Below are 22534 nucleotides of genomic sequence, written 5' to 3'. Positions count from 1 at the left end.
TAGAGTATTTAACCTGTGTAAGAAAAGACTTAGGGAGTGCATAATAAATATACACAACCAATTCATATATGGCATAAACTTCAGGCCATTCACTATGCAGGTTGAAATTTTAAAAATATCATCTACTTTTTATTCTTCCTCAAATCTGGTGACCAGTACTACTATAATCCCCAATTCTTCTTTTCTTTAGGTTAATACCCCCATTCTTTCAACCAGTTCTTATACTGGAACCAATTTTCCTTAATCCTTGCCATCCTCTTTTGTTTGTGCTCCATTTTTACCTTTATTAAAACATAGGGCTGAGAATTGAAAACTACTCTAGGTGGGACCTGATCAGAGCAGTATACAGTAGAATTTTCATCTTCTTTGTCCTGGACACTATGACTCTGAATACACACTAGAATACCACTAACTGCTTTGGATATCAAACAGTTAGCACATATTAAGTTCCAGGTTAAAAAAAACAACAATAACAAATCTTTTGATAGGAGCCATTTTCTAACTTTATCTCCATAGTATTGTACTTATAAAGTTGATTTTTAATTCAAGCATAGTACTTACATTTATCATTATTAAATTTCTTCTCATTCCATCAATCAATTAAGTGCCTACTATGTTATTTGAGCTGAGATCGAAACTGACCTCAAGGATGTTACATTCTACAAGGGGGATTCAATCAATTATTCTAGTCTGATTAGAATTTTAGGGATCCCGAATCTGTCATCCAATATGTAAGTTATCTCTCTCAGCTTTATTATATATACAAATTTGAAAAAAAAGACATTTTCTATGGCTTAAAATAAATCATTGATATAAATGTTGAAGACCTGGCCCTCTACATTATTATCAATTATTAAGAATTACTCATTCAACCTTTTGGGAATCTACCTAAATATGTTTTCATTCAGTCCGTATATTTCCAACTTGTCCACAAAAGATTATGTCATAATTGTTAAATAAATCATCTCAGTATGATTCTCACACTTCCTTTTTAATAGATTTCTAATACTTGTTTACTTTTCATCTGAGAGTTCTTAGTGTTTGATATCTTAAAACATTCCGTGGCTTCTTGGCTTTGATTACATTTTTCAAATTAAGTCTCTTGTTTATATACTACTTTTATTGAATCCATATAATACAGTTGGATTTTTTTCAGCATTTCACAATACCATCTTATCTTCCAGATTGGCTAAATTTGCTGCAAACTGAGAGGATGAATTATTCCTGCCACTGGAAAAGACAATCTAACAATAATTATCTTATTTTGGCTATATTTTAGCACACAGGATAAAGATGTCAGTGCTTAAACTCCAAATGTCATCTTCTAGTTTTCAGTCTTAAAATGCACAGGAAATTTGAAAGGATGTTTAAAAAAAACAAAATAGGCTCTTTATTGACCTTTAATTTCTTAATCTTTCATCTAATTATTCCAAACTTTCAGCTTGAGCACAAGTAACCACATTATAAACCTTTCTTTTACTTAAATGTGTATTGAATATTTTCTTCTTTTCAATGTCACATATACAGGCCTACTTTGGCCAGTTTTTGAAAGACCTTAAGTAGTTACTTTATTTCTAGTTATTTTGCCCTCAATCCAATTATTCCCTAAAGAATTTTTCACATGTTAATTATTCCATATCTTCATTTTGAAACAAAAAGTTTTGAGTCTGTGATCTGTCTTATTTCTGTCCCTCTATTTAATATATAGTTCCTATTCAACTGGTGGAAATTAAAAAAAAAAAATCCTACCCTGCCCCCCTATTTTCTTTATATACTCTCAAGCCTTCACTTTCATTAAACAATTTATCAAACATAGAGGCAGACAGGAAAAGACATAGAAACACACAGAGAGAGAAATACACAGAGATACATTTCCAAAGTTAGCCATGAGCTGAATCAGACTATTCTTCTCTTCCATTTCTATTCTGCCTCCTTAACCAAAGATCCCAAGATGTAGCTCTAGGGATGGAAATTAACAGGCAACACCTTTCCTTCTTCACTACTATATGCCTTAAAACCCCAAGGCAGTAACAAAAACTGGTGAAACATCATTGACACAAGTTAGAGGTAGATGCTTTACTGTAAAGGGAAAACTATGGAGATATATTTATTGCTACCCTCACCCACGAAAATCTTGTATTATTCTCCATCTTCAGCTTTCTTGAATCATTATTCAGCTGTACATTATACACCTGTATTCAGTGTACAGAATATCCCTCAACAAATCTCATTTGAACAAATATGTTTTATTTGTGGATTCAGTTTTTCCTTTCCTTGTGTAGATGCTGATTGACCACAAAAATGATTCATTTTAAGAGGCATTTGCCACTAAGTGTGGGAAGTAAATTGGGTATGAGAAGTTGATTAGTTCTCTGTTTCATTAGGAAGAAAAGTCCTATGGACTTAGGAAATAGAATTGACTCACATTCATATCATTCCTAGTTACAAACTAATCCATATATATTCAAGCAATCTTTCTCTTCACAAATTTTGCTAGAGCACTTTCTAGAACAGTTTTGTTCCTATTCTGATCTACCTTGACTCATAGTCATTACAATTAAATTCCAAAAAAAGCAGGTATTAAGTACTTGCTATGTACAAAGGAGATTATGAGGTACTGATGATAAAAAGACCAAAAAAAAGGAGCTCTTATTCTACTGGATATAAACTCTTTGTGTGTGTGTGTGTGTGTGTGTGTGTGTGTGTGTGTGTGTGTGTGTGTATCTTTTACCTCCTTTCTAAGATTAAAATGTCCTTGAAGATAGGGACTTAGTCATTTTTCATATCAGTAACTAAAATAGTGCCCCTGGACAGAAATTTAATTTAGTTTAACAGAAAGTTTTGCATCATAATACTAATATGTTGAGCACCATTTTCTTGTACTTGTTGCTATGATTTTCTGTTCTTCCATGGACATTTCATGTGAGTCTGATTAAATAATAATAGGTATATCTCCATCCTTTCATGTCTCTCAAATATTAGTCAGTGCTTTTTCCACTCCTCAACCACACAAACCAATTTATATAATTTATAATGGGAATAATATCAGCTATGGCAATAAACCCAATTATATTTTCCTTTTATGAAGAGACATAATTTGTTATTTATGGAAAAAAGTTCAATATTACCTTGAGCTTATTTTTGAATGGTGGATGTCTTTTCTTTATCTGTATAAGAAAATATAAATTTAAGTTCTATATTAGCAAAGATTTAAAAGTACTATGATTAGAAAATTATAGTATTTATGAAGAACAATTTCTAGGTTTTAAAAGAAATTTTCTAATATTTCCAAACAATTTTGTACTTTCAATGGCAAAAGCTCAAAATATTAATTAACATTTCAATAGATATACGGCAAAAAAATTAACATTAAATCTAATTTAGCCTTTCCAGAATTTAAACTGCTCTAATGGATTAAAAAAAAATCCACAATGATTTTACATTTAATAGAAAAATAGTTTAATATAAGTATTTATGATATGATTGGCTTACTCTAGCAAGCAAGCTATTATGCAAAGAAAATAATGAACAAAAGCTGATTATACCAATCATTTAACAACATTAAATTCTCTAAAGTTGTGTTAATAATTAATATGGATTTTCAATAAACGTAATCATAGCTATCAACAATGAAAGAGACAACAAAAGAGAGAAGAAGAAGAAGAGACAAGAATAGAGGGAGAGGGAGAGAGGAAAGAGAGAGAAAAAGAGAGACAGAGAGAGAGAGAGAGAGAGAGAGAGAGAGAGAGAGAGAGAGAGAGAGAGAGAGAGAAAAGAGAACTGACAGTTTATAAGTACAACGACAATGATGATGTGTTTGTCTCAATGAAAAGATGGATATAGTAAAACTTTTGTGGCCAACTGACCATTGTAGCACAGTAACATGCAAACGCTGTCCTGGTTCTTTTCTTCATCTAAGATTCCATAACACCTCTGCTTTTCTCCACTCCCCCTACTGCCTCTCTCTTTCTCTCTTGGTGGCCATTAACTACACTGACAGTTTGACAGGCTGAAATAAGGAAATAAAACACTTAAACATTGTTTCCTGATGTATGCATTCATCTCTTCTGCCAAACACAGATATTGAGGAGATCCTTCACTCCTCCTGTCAGCTCACTAAATTACACCCCCGCTCACAGAGCAACACAACTCTCAAGTTTCTTCTATTCAGTCACTATGGTTTTTTATTAGGAGATGCAAGGGCTACTTCATATTCTTTAATGACACCTTCCTCCTCTTGTTTTTAATGCTAAATTTTCTAAAGGTAAGAATTGAATTTTTTAAAAAAAATTATAGTTCTAGTTTTTCACCTGTCAGAATCCAAGTTACTGCATAAATTTTATTTTTGCTTGCAGTTTTTGAATGATTTGAGATGAACAAAAGGGAATGAATACTAAACCACTGGTTAAACTTTACATCTTTTCTGACAGTCAATAAGGATTTTTTTTTTTACTTTTTGAATACGAAGTAGGTTAAAAAGGAAATAGTTGGCAGATATCAATGAGAGAAAGAAAACATTTCAAAAATAACATTGCAGAGTTTGGTTAATGGGAGATCATATAATAATATTTCTAACATTATGACTTGGAAATGGACAACAATATAGGACTTCTACACACACACACACACACACACACACACACACACACACACACACAGAGCAGTACTCATTTCTTCCAATGTGGGGTGCTCTGGATTAATCTTCAAAAAAACAAAGGTAAGAAAAGAAAATGGCGACACAAATACATAACCAAGCCTATAGCTTAAAAATGTATTTTTGTATTCAATATAATTTGCAAGCAAATGCTTGGAAATAATAATTTTCTTTGTACAATCATATTTTTTATGAGAAAGAAGATAACTAGATTTTTTTTCTAGCTCCTTCACATTTTCTTTCTTCTTCAAGCCACTCCTTTTCATAGGATAATTAGATCATAAATATAGAATCAGAAGGGCCCTTGGAAGTTATTTAGTCCAATCTCCTCATTTTATAGATGAGGAAACTAAGGCCCACACGAGGTAAATGACTTGTTCAACATACTGATAAGTGGCAGAGTCGGGGAAGGGAAAAGGAAAAGGGAATAAGCATTTATATAGTGTCTACTATGTCATCTCCAATTTTACATTTGAGGAAACTAAGGCAAATAGAGTTTAAGTGACTAGCTCACATACCCAGTTTGGGGCCGTATTTGAACTTTCTGACACCAGGCTCAGCACTCTATTCACTGTGCCATATAGCTACTGCTGAGAGTAGGAGTTGAGGGCTGGGGTGGGATTTGAATACAGGTCCTCTGGCACCAATTTCAGCATTCTCTTAATTGCACAATGTTTCTTTCCTTGCAGCATAAATATTGGACAAAGAGAATTTAATAGTCTTTGTTGTTATTTTAAACTGACTGTATTTTAACCACTCTCAAATGTTATAGTTTCTTTTCAAGGTTCCATTTTCATAGTTTCCTTTTAAATAACTCTTTAAAGAAAACATATGTTATTCACATAAGATTTGCTAGGCTTCACGGCCATATACCAAAAAGGCCAAATGCTTTCAACCACTTCATTTTACTTAGGACTTATAAAGCTTCAACCAAATGATCAATTAATTACTTGTATTGTTAAGTGCTACTATTTCATTTTTTGGTTCTCATTTCTTACTATTTCTTTTTTTCCTCTGTTTGGCAAAATCTAATTAAGAAAATACAATTATTTTTCAGATTAAATACTGGGGAGTGAATTAACCCTCCACAAAATCTGGTTTGGGTGAATTAAATTTCATAGTTAGAAATATTCAGTATAGAACACATAATCAAAGGACGTGGAGGCCTAAAATTATTTAATGTCTCTGCGTATTTTTTATACAAATAATAACGAATATCTCATTTTATTCATAGAAATCAAAAGAATCTCATGATAGGAGAAATAGTTTTATCTGAATCTCCACACCAGAAAATTCAAACTACTTGAAGCAATGGAATCTTTCCTTTTAGTCTTCATAATCCTAGCCAACAATTCTATATGTATGTGTATGTACATATATACATATATGTATAAATGTACATATGCATACATATGTGTACATTTATAATTACATATCATTTTAAAGCATTTGAAATTCACCTCCATGATTTGTCAAGTTTCTTGTTCATGTTTCCCTTGCTCCTGCCAGATTGCCTGACCAATGGAAAGCTCATGAATAAAATCATCAAGACTTTTGTCTTATATTGATACTGTAAATTTGTTTTGGAACTTTTGCCCACATATAATGTCAAATGAGGAAATGAGGTGGCACAAGGGATAGAAGGTCCAGCCTGGAGTTAGGAAGCCTCACATTCCTGAGTTCAAATCTGGCCTCAGACACTTAGGTCACTTAACTCTATTTGCCTCATTTTTCTCATCTGTAAAATGAGCTGGAGAAGGAAATGGCAAACCACTCCAGTATCTCTGCCAAGAAAACCTCAACTGGGGTCACAAAGAGTCAGACATGACTGAAATGACTAAACACCAACAAGAAGTTTCAAATGACTATATTTGGGGGCTTGTAGCTTCTTGTGACTCTCAAATGAACAAGCAGTCCTATCTTAGGAAGTAAATTTTGCTTTTGCCATCGCCCACAAAAAATATGTTGAAAGAACTAATTCATCATTAATGTTATCAATTAAAATGAAAGAAAAACACAATTAAATTTCATTTAAAATTCAAGAATATGCCTAAGATATATCTTTATGAAACAGATCTCAACCAACTTAGGTTAAGTACGTCTTAATGAACTCTAAAGGACTATCCAAATTACTTCCCTATTAATAAAAGGTGCCTGAAATATATGGGCCTTCTGATTCTCTTGTTATAAATGAGTTGGGACAGGAAGAATCTGGTTATTGATTCTTCTGTCTCTAAGAGGTCAAGAGAAACACTGATGCTTTCTACATTTCTTAATAGTCTAAAATTTAAAGAAGATAGATAGATAGATAGATAGAAAGATAGATAGATAGATAGATAGATAGATAGATAGATAGATAGATAGATAGATTTTTTTATCCAGGGTCAGGGAAAAGCCATTTTTGTTACAAAACCTAGGTGCCACAATGAATAGAGTGCTGTACTTAGAGTCAGGAAGATGAGTTAAGATCTGGTATCAGTCATTTCCTAGCTATGTAACGTAACTGGGCATGTCAGCTAACCTCTGTCTGCCTCAGTCTCCTCATCTGTAAAATGACTATAATAATAACACCAACCTCTCAAGGTTATTATGAGGATCAAACAAAATAACATGTTTTGTTTTGTTTTTTAAAAGTTCTCTTTGCAAATTGTAAAGAATGTGAATGTATGTATACATACACATAAAATCATACATGCTAGCTGTAATAATATTAATCATAATTATTCTTGTCTATGCTTACAGCTTATGTAGACTGAAGATATTTAGGAACTGGTTTTCAAAAGGGAGGATTTCTACTCTTGTCTCAAGTTTCCCTCATTTTAGAGGGAGTAATCACTTACAATAGTGTTACAATTTGTAAATAAAAAAGAAATACAGGAAAAGAGTTTTAAAAAAAACAAGGTAAGTTAAAAACATGGAAGAGATGGGGAAATACAAGGGGAGAGAGAAGGAAAACAAGTGGAATCCATCCATTTTAATTTGATCTTTGATAAGTTTATGCATTTGCTTTTAGCCAAAATTTCTCCTTCCAATACTGTAATATATTATTTCTGTTCTGCTTCCTCCCTAAATGGGCTAAATCTAGAGGCAATTAGCTAGGCTATGCATAAGGTTTCATAATTCCCTCAAAAAATGAATGAACGAATGAATGCATTTATTACATTTTTGTTATGTGCTGAGCAATGTGTGGTGTTCTAGAGATATAAAAACCAGCAAGCAAAACAGTTCCTGCCTTTAAGGAACTTACATTCCAATAGGGAAGACAATACGTTAAAAAAAAAAGTTTGTGTTTCAGGTAGAGGAAAAGAATGCAAACTGAAGCTTGATTTATATGCTTAGTTACTAATCACCCAAAGTCAATGTCATCATCTTCATCATCATTTTTTTAATTGAACATGGACTTTTGCATTGCTATCATAAAACTTGTTAGTGTGATCTGGGAACAACCATCTAAGTCAGAATGATGGCTTTAAATGAGAAAGGGATTAGGAAGGTAGTTAAAATTACTAGAAAATAAGAGAAATGTTGGCAAAGCAAGTTGATAGGAAAAGTAATTATGCAAGATTATTCAGCAAAGCACCTACTATGTGCCTGGCCTGTGCTAAAGTATGAGAAAACAAATACAATAGTGAGGTCATTTGTACCTAAAAGAATTCACATTCTACTAGGCAATATAATATGCCCAAAGATAAATAAAAAAGAAGATAGATAGATAGATAGATAGATAGATAATAGGCAGTGATTAGATGATCACTAATAATTGGGAACCAGGAGAGGCCTCTTCATAAAGCAGATAGGATTTAATGCTTACTCATCTTTTAAAAACAATTTCATTTTTAACAAAGTATTTAGCATATGCAGGATGGTTTTTTGTGTTTTTTTTTACTAAAGAATCTTGTATTTCTATAGTCACAGAATCTTGAAATTAATGCCCCTGCTTTAAGTGCACCACCAAGCTTTTTAAAAATTGCACATGGGAAACTGGAGAAATTATGATTCTCTGTAGGTCAAAGGAATGGAGTCCACAGAGTGAATTGTTAATCACTAATCCTTTCCATTTATAACTTATATATAATAAGTATTGTCTGTTGACTTTTATTTAATTCCATATAAGATAACATCCATAAATATTCAGAGGCTACCACCTTCTTTTGTGGAATCTATTCTGGAGAGTAATAAAGTACAATATAGATTCACACACTAAATGCATGTGTTCCATTAACTGAGTTGGTTAGCATGGTATTACTAGGTCCAGGGTATTAGGTTAAATTCTTCCTATGAGCCAATTAGTTTAATTCCATTGAATGGCCATAAATTGCCCTTTAAAACCAAAGTAGCTCTCTCCAACTTGGTCATAACAGGAACCAAAAAAGAAAGTCAACAAATTTGCCAAGACTAACAGGAGAATGAAAATAAATTTTATTTCTTATTTCAATGTCACCTTTACATTATTTACTAAGAGGCCATCATTTATATACCTCTGTTTGTTCTGAAAGTTAAAATTAAGGCATTTTCTTATCATTTTAATTCATAAGCTGTACATTTATATTTATGACATTGAGTTAATACATTGCATTTTGAAGGCTAACTATGGTTTTGTGAGGACACATGTAATAATGTCTCACATCATATAGCATATAACAGTTCATAAAAGACTTACCTTATAGCGTCCATTTCAGGTAGGTAGTATAAACATTCTTATCCTCGTTTTATAAAAATGAAAACTTAGTTTCAGAGAGAATGTAAAGTATCAGAGCAAGACTGTCACTCTGTTCCAAGTTAAAGTGCTTTTTCTACTGACCTATTTTAAAAGCATAAGTCAACACACCCACACAACCCTCTCATTGTTGTTTCACCTATTTTGACCTAATAGCCATGATCACTTCTCTGGCATTCTGTTCCATGACTATACTCTTCTTTATCCTTCTATTCTTATCTGATTGCAAAGCAACATGGCAAGAAAGGACCTTCATCTACTCCCAAAAGACCCACAAGCTGTCTCTGTCACCACAGGAAATGACCAGGAATGCGGATGATCACAATTTCACAATATGTAAACTTCTACTGTGAGCTTCTTAATCAACCTGAAAACTCTCATTGGCTTTTTTTCTACTTTTCTTTGTTGCCCCATTTCCTGTAGGGTCTTTAAGTGTGGGTGGGGAAGTAGCTAGCTAGGCAAATAGGTTGGTTTTGAATGTAATGTTATGCCTGCCTTAATACAAATATAGATATGAAGGTGAGATACAGATTTTTCCCCATGCATATACTAGGAAATACTTTCACACACTTGTGAGGAATAAAACTTTAAAATAAAATTTGTGGTTTCATTTTAATCATGAAAATAATCCACTAGAACATCAGTATTATTTTCTTTTTGGTACAGAAAAAAACGGAAATGTACACCATTGCAAGTCTATAGAAATGTAGTAGATTTGGGCCTCCAATCTTTACACGTTCAGAACTGCTTAAATTTAGCCTGTGTTTATATAATAGACACCACTAGAATTTTTAAATGGCCGATCTGGTCATAGAAGGCTCTTTAACAGCTGATTTGTCTTGACTGTGGCCAATCAAAGTGATTGTACAGAAATCAGTGCTTAATATGGGGTGGAGAGTGAGGTGAGAAGTAAATGAAAAACTATGTCAATGCAACTGACTAGAAAATTATTATCTGAATATGAACAGTGTAAATATAATAGAATCCTGATAGACCACAACTAATCATTAAACTAAGATTTATTTCAGGGCTTTAGAATTGGATGAGTATATATAACATCAGAAAAAGCCCAATATGATTGTATTAGTCAATGATGACAACAGCAGTCCTCTCCCCTAAGACTAATGTTGTATTTTACATTTAGCAAGTTTCATTTTCATGTCTAAAAGGTAAATTTAAAAAGATTTTAAAGTTCTTTGTGTCCCCCTTTTCTCCTAGGAAGAAAGGCATATTTTCTATCTAAGATGCTACTAATAGAAAATACAACTATTACTAGTCAGAGTAATCATTAACATGAAGAAGCCACAAAGTATGAAATGACTCCTGACTCCTGAATCTCAAAACTAGTCATGAACTGTGATGAACATATGCAGGAAACATACTATAATTTTACTTCTGTTACTTATTTTTTTTAAATCCACACAGTACATTTTTAATAATGTTCAGTACATTTACAGGTAAATCACTATTACTTTATAGTCTGCATCCTGAATGAAATCTCAATTTACCTAAGAAATAAAATGTCCTAAACAAGTTCTATCAAATTTTTATTTAATATATCATTCCTTCTAGCTTTATTTTCCCATCACTAACCTAGAACTCAATTTCATTGTAAAAATAAGATATCTCTGATGTATTTTTGAGGAAAATACTTGACTTTTTCATCTTTCTTTTTGGCTATCATAACCTTGGAACATTGCCAAAAAGCAGTTTTGGATAGTTGCCATTATGTCCTCTAGTTGCACATGGTTTGAGTACTTCTGTACATATATTAACTCTGCTTACCTAAGTTACCAGCTGAGTAGAAATAGCCAAAGAACAGTAAACCTCTATACTTCAACTAGATACATGATATAATATGTGTATAACCAAGTACAGAATTTATAGCAATAACATTTATATATCATGTTACTCTAAGAACAATATAATATATAAAATGTCTATTGTGTATACATATAGAGTGATCATAAATCATTTACATTAAACAGTGTTAACAGGAAAACACAACTTTCCCACTAGATTCTGTATGATGAGATTAATGAGGATTTTTGAAAGGAAACACAGACATTCACACAATAGTCCAACTTATTCTCTAATTCATCTGAGCTGGACAACATACCCATAAATGGGTACAGGTGTCCATGGTATGATTTAGAATACCTATGGAACACCTCTGGAAAATATAAGCTTTCTATGAAGTAGAAATATGTTCCTAAAGTTCAGGGAATATAAAAGAACTTAAATATGTTTATCAATAAAAATATCCTTTTATCTTTTTTTTAGGCAACAAAAGATATAAAAAGGCACTAAGTGATTTGTTGATGACATATTTTAATCTCATGACATTGAAAGAGAAGATGTTTTACCTTTAAGATAAAGTACACACACACACACACACACACACACACACACACACACACACTCAGGCAATGATGTATACTAACAAAGCTCTTAGAGAGGGAGGTTAAAAATGCATGATTTTTCTTTGCAACACCACAGCTCATTCTACATTTGGCAAAGTTCTGCATGTTTAGAAATATAAATTAAACCAATCCTCTATTTGCTAAAGCATCTAAATTTAACACTGGGGAATTTTTCAAAAATTTGCTTTTGTATAAGCATAAATCTTATCTAAAATTCTCACCTATACAATTCTATCCAAAGTCTTAATCAAACATTTACTTCTTTTTACATTATCAGACCCACAAAGATAAACTTTGTTTTTAGTATTTTGGTGCCTTTACTTTTAGTTGTCACAAAGGAGTACAAAAGAAAACACTTCATCTCTCCTATGACCCAAAATTCATTATTTGGTTTGCTTTAACTCAAGTTGGAGAAAAAAAATTTAGACATTTTCCCTTAAATCAACACACTCTTTTTATTTGATGAATACTTCACAAAAATGAAGATTTCCTGGTATTTATTACTCAAAATTCATATGACATTACATTGATTTCCAACTGAATATTCATAAAGCAATGGAGATAAGCCTGGAAGTGTCCTAAAAATTATACAGTTTAAAACTCTTCATTTTAGAAGGGCAGAAACTGAAGCCACAGAAAGGTTAAATGATTTCCCCAGATTCATACAGATAATGTGGTAGAGCACTAAGAGTACTATACTGCTCTTGAGTTCCTTCACCATCCTGCTCGATCCCTCTTCTCATTGCACTTCCTGAAAGGGAATGCAAGTCTCCACAAGATGTCTGACTGAGGCAGAGTTCTACCCAGCTAACACCTACCTAATTCTGGACAATACACCTCTCCCAAATGTAGCCTTGGTCACATTTGTGTTCAATGGTCATTATATCACACTGTTGACTCATAGTATGTCTTTATTTGAGAAAAATGCCTGAATCATTTTCAGTGAAAATGTTGCCTTACACTGCCTCCTCCATTTGTATTTCAAAACAAGTACTGTATACACCAGGAAATTCTAGAAAACACAGAAGTGAGAAGTAATGTAGGACAAAGATCTCCTTTCATTACAAAAAAAATTAAAAACAACAATAGAGCTCCCACATGCTGCAAAAAAAAAAGCAAGAAATAACTGGAAGAGGAACGTTGAAACTATTCACCACAATACAATCCTTACAGAAAAACAATTGTTCTCTTATTCCCACTATCATTTGATATAGTTCTAGAAATGATAGCAATTTCAGCAAACAAGACAAGAATTTAAAAGCATAAACACTGGCAAAGAGGAGATAAATTTATCACTATTTGCAGATAACATATTTTACTTAGAAAACAGCTGAGAATATCTCATTGATAAGAGCTCAGGAAAAAACTGAAAAGAGTTTGGCAGAAATTAGGCTCAAATCAACATCTTACACCATATTCCACAATAAGTTCAACATGGCTATATATTCTGAATATTAAAGAACCTATCATAAAAAATTAGAAGACAAGTAAATTTTTTCACAGCTTTGGTCAGTTAAAAAAAAATTCTTAACTAAATGAATAGAGGCAATTACAAGGGAAAAAACAGATAATTTTCATTAATTGAAATTGAAAAGATTTTGCACAAATAAGATTGTTGTATCTAAGATAAGAAGGTAATTGGATGACTGGCAAAATTCTTTGTATCAAATATCTCTACTAAGGATTTGGTATCCAAAATATATAAACAGCTTACAGAAACATATGAGACTGAAAGATTCCTGAATAGACAAATAGTAAAAAGATATAAACAAATAGGTCTTGAGAGAAGAATCACAAAGTATTAAGAAATAGCTATGAAAGAATTTTCTATATCACTAATAAGAGAAATACAAATCAAAAACATCCTAAGAGTTCATCTAATAGTTAGCAAATTGACAAAGATGAAAAAAGACGAGAATAGCTAATGTTGAAGGAATTTTTGAAAGACAGGCACTGAAGGAAGAGCCAAGAGGGTGGAGAAAAGGCAGGGAGTCACCTGACCTCTTCCCGAAACCTCTCCAAATGCCTTTAAATGATCACTCAAAACAAATTCTAGAGAGGCAGAACTTACAAAAGGATGGAATGAAACAATTTTCCAGCCCAAGACAGCTTGGAAAGTCAGCAGAAAAGATCTGTTGCATTGAGTGAGAGTGGAGCTCAGTCCAGTGAAGGCAGCACCCCAGCAAACCAGCAGTAGGTCTTGGGAGTGACAGAATCAGTGACACCAGTGGCAGTTTCCAGACCTCTCAGCACACAGATAGTAAGGGGCTCAGACAACTGGTCAGAAGGAGAACATAGGGATTCCTTTGCTGGTACCAGGGGCAGGACTCCTTTGCATTGTCAATATTTGGATCTGGTTGCAGAGCTAGGTGTCAGTTCCAGGGCAAGGAGGCCACTAGCACACCAGAGCTTGTGGCCACAGGGGAATAGAGAAATGAGTAGTTGTAATCACTCACAGAACAGAGAATAAAACAGGAGAGTAGTGAACATACCTCTCCCATAATCAAAAAAAGAGCCTAGACATCATCTTTAAAGAAATTACCAAGGAAAACTTCCCTGATATTATGGAACCAGAGGGTAAAATAAAAATTGAAATAATCCACCCATAACCCTCTTGAAAGAGATCCCAAAATGAAAACTTCCAGGAATATTTAGCCAAATCCCAGAACTCCCGGGTCAAGGAGGAAATATTACAAGGAGCCAGAAAGAAACAATTCAAATATCTTGGAGCCACAGTCAGGATAACACAAGATTTAATACTTTCTATATTAAAAGATCAGAGGGCTTGGAATATGATATTCCAGAGGCAAAGGAGCTAGGATTACAGCCAACAATGACTTACCCAGCAAAACTAAGTACATAACATTTAAGCAGAAAAATTGATATTCAATGAAATAGAGGACTTTCAAGCATTCTTGATGAAAAGATTACAGCTGAATAGAAAATTTAACTTTTAAGTACAAAACTCAAGAGAAGCACAAAAAGGTAAACAGTAAAAGGAAATAATAAGGAACTTAACAAGGTAAAACATTTACATGCCTATATGGGAAGATGATACTTATAACTCATAAGAACTTTCTTATTATTAGGGCAGTTAGAAGGAGTATATATGGACACATATGCACAGGAGTGAGTTGAATATGAAGGGGGTGATACTTAAAAAAAATAAAATTAATGAACAAGACAGGAATGTATTGAGAGAAAGGGAAAGGGAGGGGTAGCATGAGGTAAATTATCTCACATAAAAGAGGCAGGAAAAAGCTTTTACAATGGAGGAGAAGAGGGAGGAAATGACAAGGGGTGAGTGAACCTTACTTTCATCAGAATTGGCTCATAGAGGGAATACTATACACATTTAGTGGGGTATAGAAATCTATCTTGCCATACAGAGAAGTAGGAGGGGAGGGGATAAGTGGTGGGGAGCTAATAGAGGGAAAGGTATATTGGGGGAAGCAAAAGTCAGAAGCAAAACACTTTTGAAGAGGGACAGAGTGAAAGGAGACATAGAATAGAATAAATAGAGAGGACAGGATGGAGAGGAATAGAGTTAGCAATAGTAAATGAGAAAAAAATTGAAGCAAGTTTCTCTGATAAAGGCCTTATTTCTCCAACATAGAGAGAACTGAGTCAAATTTATAAAAAATAAGAGCCATTCCCCAATTGATAAATGGTCAAAGAATATGAACAGGCAGTTTTCAGATGAATTAATCAAAAGTATCTATAGTCATATGAAAAAATGCTCTAAATCACTATTGATTAGAGAAATGCAAATTAAAACGACTCTCAGCTACCACCTCATATCTGTCAGATTGGCTAATATGATGGAAAAGGAAAATGACAAATGTTGAAGAGGATGTGAGAAAATTAAAACACTAATGCATTGTTGATGAAATTGTATACTGATTCAAACATTCTGGAGAGCAATTTGGAGCTATGCCCAAAGGGCTATAAAACAATGCATATCCTTTGATCAAGCTGTAGCACTACTAGGTCTGTATACCAAGAAAACAAAGAACAAAAACAAAAATGAAAAGGACCTACATATACAAAAATATTTATGGAAGTTCCTTTTTGTGGTGGCAAATAACTAGAAGTTGATTAATTGGGGAATGGCTAAATAAATTGCATATGATTGTGATGGAATATTATTATGCTATAAGAAATGAGCAGGAGGCTCTCAGAAAAACTGGAAAGACTTATATGAACTGATGCTAAGTGAAATGAGCAGAACCAGGAGAACATTGTACATAATAACAGCAATATTGTATGAAGATCAACTGTGAACAACTTAGCTATTCTCAGCAATACCATGATCCAAGACAATTCTGGAGGACTTATGATGATGAAAGGTATTGTTCATCTCCAGAGAAAGAATTGGTAGAGTCTGAATGCAGATTAAAGCATACTTTTTCTTTACTTTTAAAAATTTTTCTTGGTTTTTTCGTCTGTTTTTTTTCTTTCACAGCATGACTTACATGGAAATATTTTTTTGCATGACTGCGTATATATAACCCATGTCAAAATCCTTGCCTTCTTAATGTGGGGAGGCAGTGAGGTAGGGAGAGAGAGAATTTGGAACTCAAAATTTGAAAAAAAGAAGAATGTTAAAATTATTTTTACATTTAATTGGGGGTAAATGAAATATTGAATTACAAATAAAAGACAGGAATGAAATAAGGGAACAACTCTTTTTCTATAAGAATTATCTTGTAGTGAGTGTTTTCAATGTTCCTCTTCCAGTCATTTTGCTACTTTTTTTTGCAGCATTTGTGGTTGCTATTTATTTTTCATAGTGAGGGGAAATTTTTAAACTATGTTACTTCTCACTCTTATGCCTTCCTAGGATTTCTTAGTCTACACTTGTTCTTAAAAAAATCAGCTTCACAAAAACAAATAAAGGGTGCAATCAATCCTGTTGGTGGACCTCTGAGTTAGTATAACCATTCTGAAAAGTAATTTGGAATTTGCAAATAAAGTGACTAAAATTCTTTGACACTGAGATTTCACTGCTAGCTTTTACCCCAAGACTTCGGAGGAAAAAAAGATAGATTCCATAGATGCAAAAATATTTATAGCAACATTCCTGTGGTAGTAAATTACTGGAAACAAAGTAGACGTACATCATTTGAGAAATGATTAAACAAATTGTGATACGTAAACATAATGGAATATCCTTCAATAAGAAATAATGAACAAGAGGAATGTTAAATATAGAGAAGTATAAAAGGCTTAAATGAACTGATGCAAAATGAAATAAGCTGATTCAGGAAAGAAATATATATGCTGACTTCAACAATGTAAACAGAAACAACAAAAAACTTACAAGAATCAAAAATAAATATTGTGGAAATATAAATGAGCTTGACCCCAAACAAAAATATAAGAAAACACTTCATACTACTCCTTTGGAGTTGAAATGTCCTGAGGTGTAAAACACTGTACATAATGTCCTTCTCCCCACCCCATGCACTCATTGGTCTGCTAATCCTTTCTCTTCCTCCTTTGCTTTCTTTTATTTTTATTTTTGTAAAATTCATGGATAAATAGTATGGCTGTCTGGATGTGGAAAAGGCAGGGATACAAGGGAAAATCTAAGCAATATAAAATCAAAATGTATCAATAAAAGTCTGTTTTAAAAGGAAATAACCAGAACATCAGCAAAGAAACAAATTAAGACAATAGTGTAAGTAAAACTAGTAAAAGAAGAAAGACTATAATGAAGCAGGATAGCATAATACAGCAATAATAAAGCCAATAGGAAATAACAGAAATTCCATTCAAAATAATTAGAAAATACAAAACAATCTTGTAGTAAATTTAATTGTATACACTCAAGAAATATAAACATAATTACATAAAAACAATTTAAAGAAATAATGGATGACAGATAATTGCTGTTCATTGTTCATAACTGGGTCATGCAAATATTACAAAATATTCATCCTACTAAATTAATTTATAGATTTCATGCTATACTGATGAAATTCTCAAGGGTTACTTTATAGTGCTAGTTAAAAATAAAAAAAATAAGTTTGAAGGGAGAAAATATCTAGAAGTTCAGCAGTCTGCAACAACTTTTTACAAAGGATGAATGAAGGGAGAGTGACATTTCCAGATGTCAGTAATGTATTACTCAATAATCATTATTTGGTATTTTTTTAAAACAGGAAAAAAAGGGGTCACTGGAATAGACTACATAAGTAAAAATGAGAAATAGCCAAACTCAATAATCAGTATTCAATGAATCTAAAAACATAAACTATTTGAAGAAGCACTTCTTATTTTACAAGACCTCTTGGGAAATCTGTAAAGCAATTTGGCAGAAAATAGGCTTAGACCTGCAATTTAAACCAATACATTCCAATGTAAAGTAGTACATTGTCTATACGTTGGCAACTTTGATATCAAATCACAGAAGAAACAATACTACTAGAAGGAATTTTCAATTTTCACAGTTATGATTGTGAAGATAATTCATAAACAGGCAAGACAAAACACAGAATATCACATAAGTAAGTTTTTTAAAAAATACCTAAATACTGTAAAATTAAAAAAAAAACAATCTGAGTACCAGAGAAGAGTTGAAAAAATTCATCTCCCTCCTTTCATTAAAGAGGCAACAAACTATTTTTATGGAATATACCATATACTGTTATATAGAGTTTATCTGTAAATTGGTTTTGTTCAACTACATTTTCCCTTTCCTTTTTAATCTTTGTTACAAGATAAGGAAGAAAGAGCATTGTGTTATGAAATTAGTAGTAAATAAAATTAAAATGCATCATTTTAGAAAATGAAAATTTTAAAATCATTATTTCAATTTTTACAAAGAAGCCTCATCAATCTCAAAATCTTTCAATAAGTTTACTTCTTAGTTGAATGTACCAACAATGATTTGTATAACATAAATATTAATAAACTATATAAATTATTAGAAATGTATACATCCCATCTTTAAAATGAAATTAAACTAAATTATGATTTTTCTAAAGGATACTGTGGCAGGCAATTGAAATGAAAATGAAAATGATGAGTTCAAGGGGTAAAAGCAATATGTGGGAGTACAGAAAACATTCAATTGAGCTCTCCCAACACTCCCCTCCAAACAACTTTAAAATAACACCTCAAACAGAATTCTAGAGTGACAGAGACAACAAAAGGTCAGGGTGAGACATTTTTCCAATCCAAGACAATTAGGAGGTCAGAGAGATCTATGACAGAACTGGAGGCTGGACTTTGGTTGGCATGGATGAAACACTACTGGTAGGAACACATAGTGGGTAGCAGCAGTAGCAGCTTTAGAAACTCTCAAGCCAGAGATGATAAGGGAAAGTGGCAATTGGCCAAAAGAGATCATAGGGTACCCCTGTGCTAGCACTGGATGCAGGACTAGATCTGTATGACAACTCTATTACCTATACTAACTTCTGGATCACAGTACAAAGATGGAGAGAAGCACTTTCAGTAGAAGGGAGGCCAGGCCTGATGGAAATATTGCTTTGGGTCACAAGAGATCATTGACCCCAAAGAACAGTATTGTTTCTTGTCCCAAGGGATCAGAAACTCTCAGGAACAGTATCACCGCCAGTCCCAAGCATTCAAGGACCCTGAGGAACAGTACCCCTCCTCATCCTAAGGGAGCAGGGGCATGGAAGAACAGTATCTGTTGAAATCCCAAGGGATCAAGGGCCCTTACTGAGAAAGGAACAGGGTCCAGACCAGGAGAGCAGAGACCAGACCTCTCCCCAGATCACTCCACCTTGGAAGCACCAAAAACTTGCAAACACCCAGAAATAGTTCTGAAAAAAATAGCACTGGGAAAAAGCCTGAAGTTAATGATTCCACGAGACATCAAGAAACAATAAAAATAAAATAGAAAAAAATGAAAAAAGAAGAAAATGTGAAATACCTTATCAGAAAAACAACTGGCCTTGAAAACACATCAAGGAAAGATTATTTAAGAATTATTGGACTTGGGGGTGGAGCCAAGATGGCAGAGTAAAAGCAGTGACTTGCTAGAGTTCTCTCCCACACCCCTCCAAATACCTTTTAAAAATAGCTCTAAACAAATTCTAGAGCAGCAGGACCCACAAAAAGACAGAGTGAAACAAATTTCCAGCCCAAGACAACCTGGATGGTTGATTGGAAAGGTCTATTGTGCTGGACTGGGAGAGGAACACAGCTCAGCATGGGTGCACAGGCAAAGACCAGGCATCAGAAAATCTGGAGCAGGCCTCAGAGGACTGAATTACATGCAGCTGTGGCAGTTTCCAGACATCTCAATCCACAAATGCCTAAGACAACTTAGAAGGTCCGTAGGAAAGAACTGTGACTGCGTTGAGAATGAAGCTTGGTCCCAGCCCCAGTCCCAGAACAGCACCCCCTTGACTGCTTTTGGAGTTCATGGCCCACAGACTGAGGGGGAATCAAGTGGCTAATCAGAGGGGGATTGCAGGGATCTCTTTGCTGGTGCTGAGGCAGGAATCTCTTGCTTTGCCTGTGCTTGGATCTGGGTCACGGTTCTGGGTGGCAGTCTTGGGGTGAAGTGAGGGATGAGATAGGGAGAAAATTTGAACTCAAAATCTTGTGGAAGTGAATGTTGAAAACTAAAATACATAAATTAATAAATAAAATTTAAAAAAAAAGAATTTCAAGAGACTCAGGCCTTGGATCTTTCACTGGGCCCTACCTGTTTTAATCTAATGCATGGTCTGAATGCTATCTTCTTGGTCTGAGCATTATAAACTTTTAGTTGATTTGAATCTCCCCCCCCCACACACACTTAATAGTATTTTTTTTACAATTAAATGTAAATATAGTTTTCAGCATTCATTTTTAAAAGATTTTGAGTTCTGATTTTTTTCTCCCTTCCTCCCCACCCTCCTCCCAAGACAGCAAGCAATCTGGTATAGGCTATACATGTACAATCATATTATATGTTTCCACATTAGTCATGTTGTGAAAACAGAATCAGAACAAAAGGGAAAAACCACGAGAAAGAAAAAAAAATAAAAATGGTGAAATAGTAAATAAATTAAATAAAAAAGAATTTTTATAAAATCTTATTGTTGAAGTTTTTAAATGAAATTATATATTTTTATTTAAATCTTACATTCTTTAAGATTAAAATATTTTTCTCCATTAAAAAAAAGAATTATTAGACTCTTTGAAAGCCACAATCAAAGAAAGAGCCTAGATATAATGTTTCAAGAAATTTCCAAGGAAAACTCCCCTGATATTCTAGAACCAGAAAGTAAAATAAAAATTGAAAGAATTCACCAATCACCTCCTGAAAGAGACCCCAAAATGAAAACTCACACAAATATTATGGCCAAATTCCAGAGCTCTCAAGTGAAAGAGAAAATATATCAAGCAACCAGGATGAAAATATTCAAATACCATGAAACTATAGTCAGGATCACATAAGATTTAGCAGCTACCATGTTAAAGGAGCAGAGTGATATGATATGGGATATGATATTCCAGAAGGCAAAGGATCTGAGAATCAAGAATCAACTCTCTGGGGCAGCTAGGTGTCACAGTGGATAGGGCTCCAGACTTGGAGTCAGGAGGACCTAAGTTCAAATCTGGTCTCAGACACATAACACTTACTAGCTGTGTGACCTTGGGCAAGTCACTTAACCCCATTGCCTAGCTAAATAAATAAATAAATATTTAAAAAAAGAAAGAAGCACCTATCCAGCAAAACTGAGTATAATCCTTTGGGGGGAAATGGGCATTTAATGAAATAGAGAATTTTCAAGCATTCCTGATGAAAAGTGCAGAGATGCAAAGAAAACTTATTTTCTTATTTAGTTATTTTTTAATTTATTTTGTAAAATACTTTCCAATTACATGTAAAAAATTAACAAGTATTTTTAAACTTTTGAGTTTCAAATTCTCTCTTTCCCTCCCACCCCAATCCCTTTTTGAGAAGATAAGCAATTTAAGATCCTACTACTCATTTCTTATAGCACAATAGTATTTCATCACAATCATATATCACAACTTTTTCAGCCATTCCCCAATTGATGGGCATCCCCTAACTTCCAATTCTTTGTCAGCACAAAAATATCTGCTATAAATATTTAGGTTCTTTCCCCTTTTCTTTGATCTCTTTGGGAAGCAGATCTAGTAGTGGAATTGCTGAGTCAAAGGGTATACACAGTTTATTTGTCCTTTGGCCATAGTTCCAAATTGCTCTCCAGAATGGTTAGACTGGTTCACAACTCCATTAACAATTCATTACTGTCCCAATTTTTTCACATCCCCACCAGCATTTTTCATTTTCCTTCTCTGTCGTTTTAGCCAATCTGATAGTGGTGATGGTATCTCAAAGTTGTTTTAATTTGCATTTCTCTAATCAGTAGTGATTTAGACCATTTTTCCATATGACCATTGATAACTTAATTCTATTGAAAGCTACCTGTTTATATGCATTAATGATTTATCAACTGGGGAATGGCTCTTTTTTTAAAAAATAAATTTGACTCAGTTCCCCATATATTTGAGAAATAAGACCTTTATCAGAGGAACTGATTACCAAAAAAAGTTGTCCCAGCTTCCTGCTCTCTTTCTAATTTTGGCTTTATTAGTTTTGTTGTGCAAAAGCTTTTTAATTTCGTGTAATCAAAACTTTTTATTTTTTTCCTGTAATCTCCTCTCTTTCTTGTTTAGTCATAACTTCTTCCATTGTCCATAGATCTGATAGGTACAATTTTCCATGCTCCCAAAACTTAC

General features: G+C 33.4%; 1 protein-coding gene across 4 annotated transcripts in view; it reads right to left on the bottom strand.

Annotated features, from left to right (window-relative positions):
- The window catches only part of SOX5 (SRY-box transcription factor 5), a 1266595-nt gene that overhangs the window by 1016831 nt on the left and 227230 nt on the right, over positions 1 to 22534 (bottom strand). For 3 of the 4 annotated variants that reach the window (XM_020994275.2, XM_078155084.1, XM_078155082.1), the window contains exon 3: positions 3129 to 3167. The gene's annotated coding sequence lies outside the window, so the exon portion shown is untranslated. Of the gene's footprint in view, positions 1 to 3128; positions 3168 to 9314; positions 9682 to 22534 lie in introns of those variants that run through there. The other variant, XM_078155090.1, reaches the window with a different exon arrangement.

The sequence above is a fragment of the Phascolarctos cinereus genome, unplaced genomic scaffold (assembly GCF_003287225.1).
Source record: "Phascolarctos cinereus isolate Bilbo 61053 unplaced genomic scaffold, phaCin_HiC Scaffold_1;HRSCAF=81, whole genome shotgun sequence".
Lineage (NCBI taxonomy): Eukaryota > Metazoa > Chordata > Mammalia > Diprotodontia > Phascolarctidae > Phascolarctos > Phascolarctos cinereus.
The sequence above is the reverse complement of the archived record's forward strand: the minus strand, read 5'-3'. Positions and strand labels throughout refer to the sequence as shown.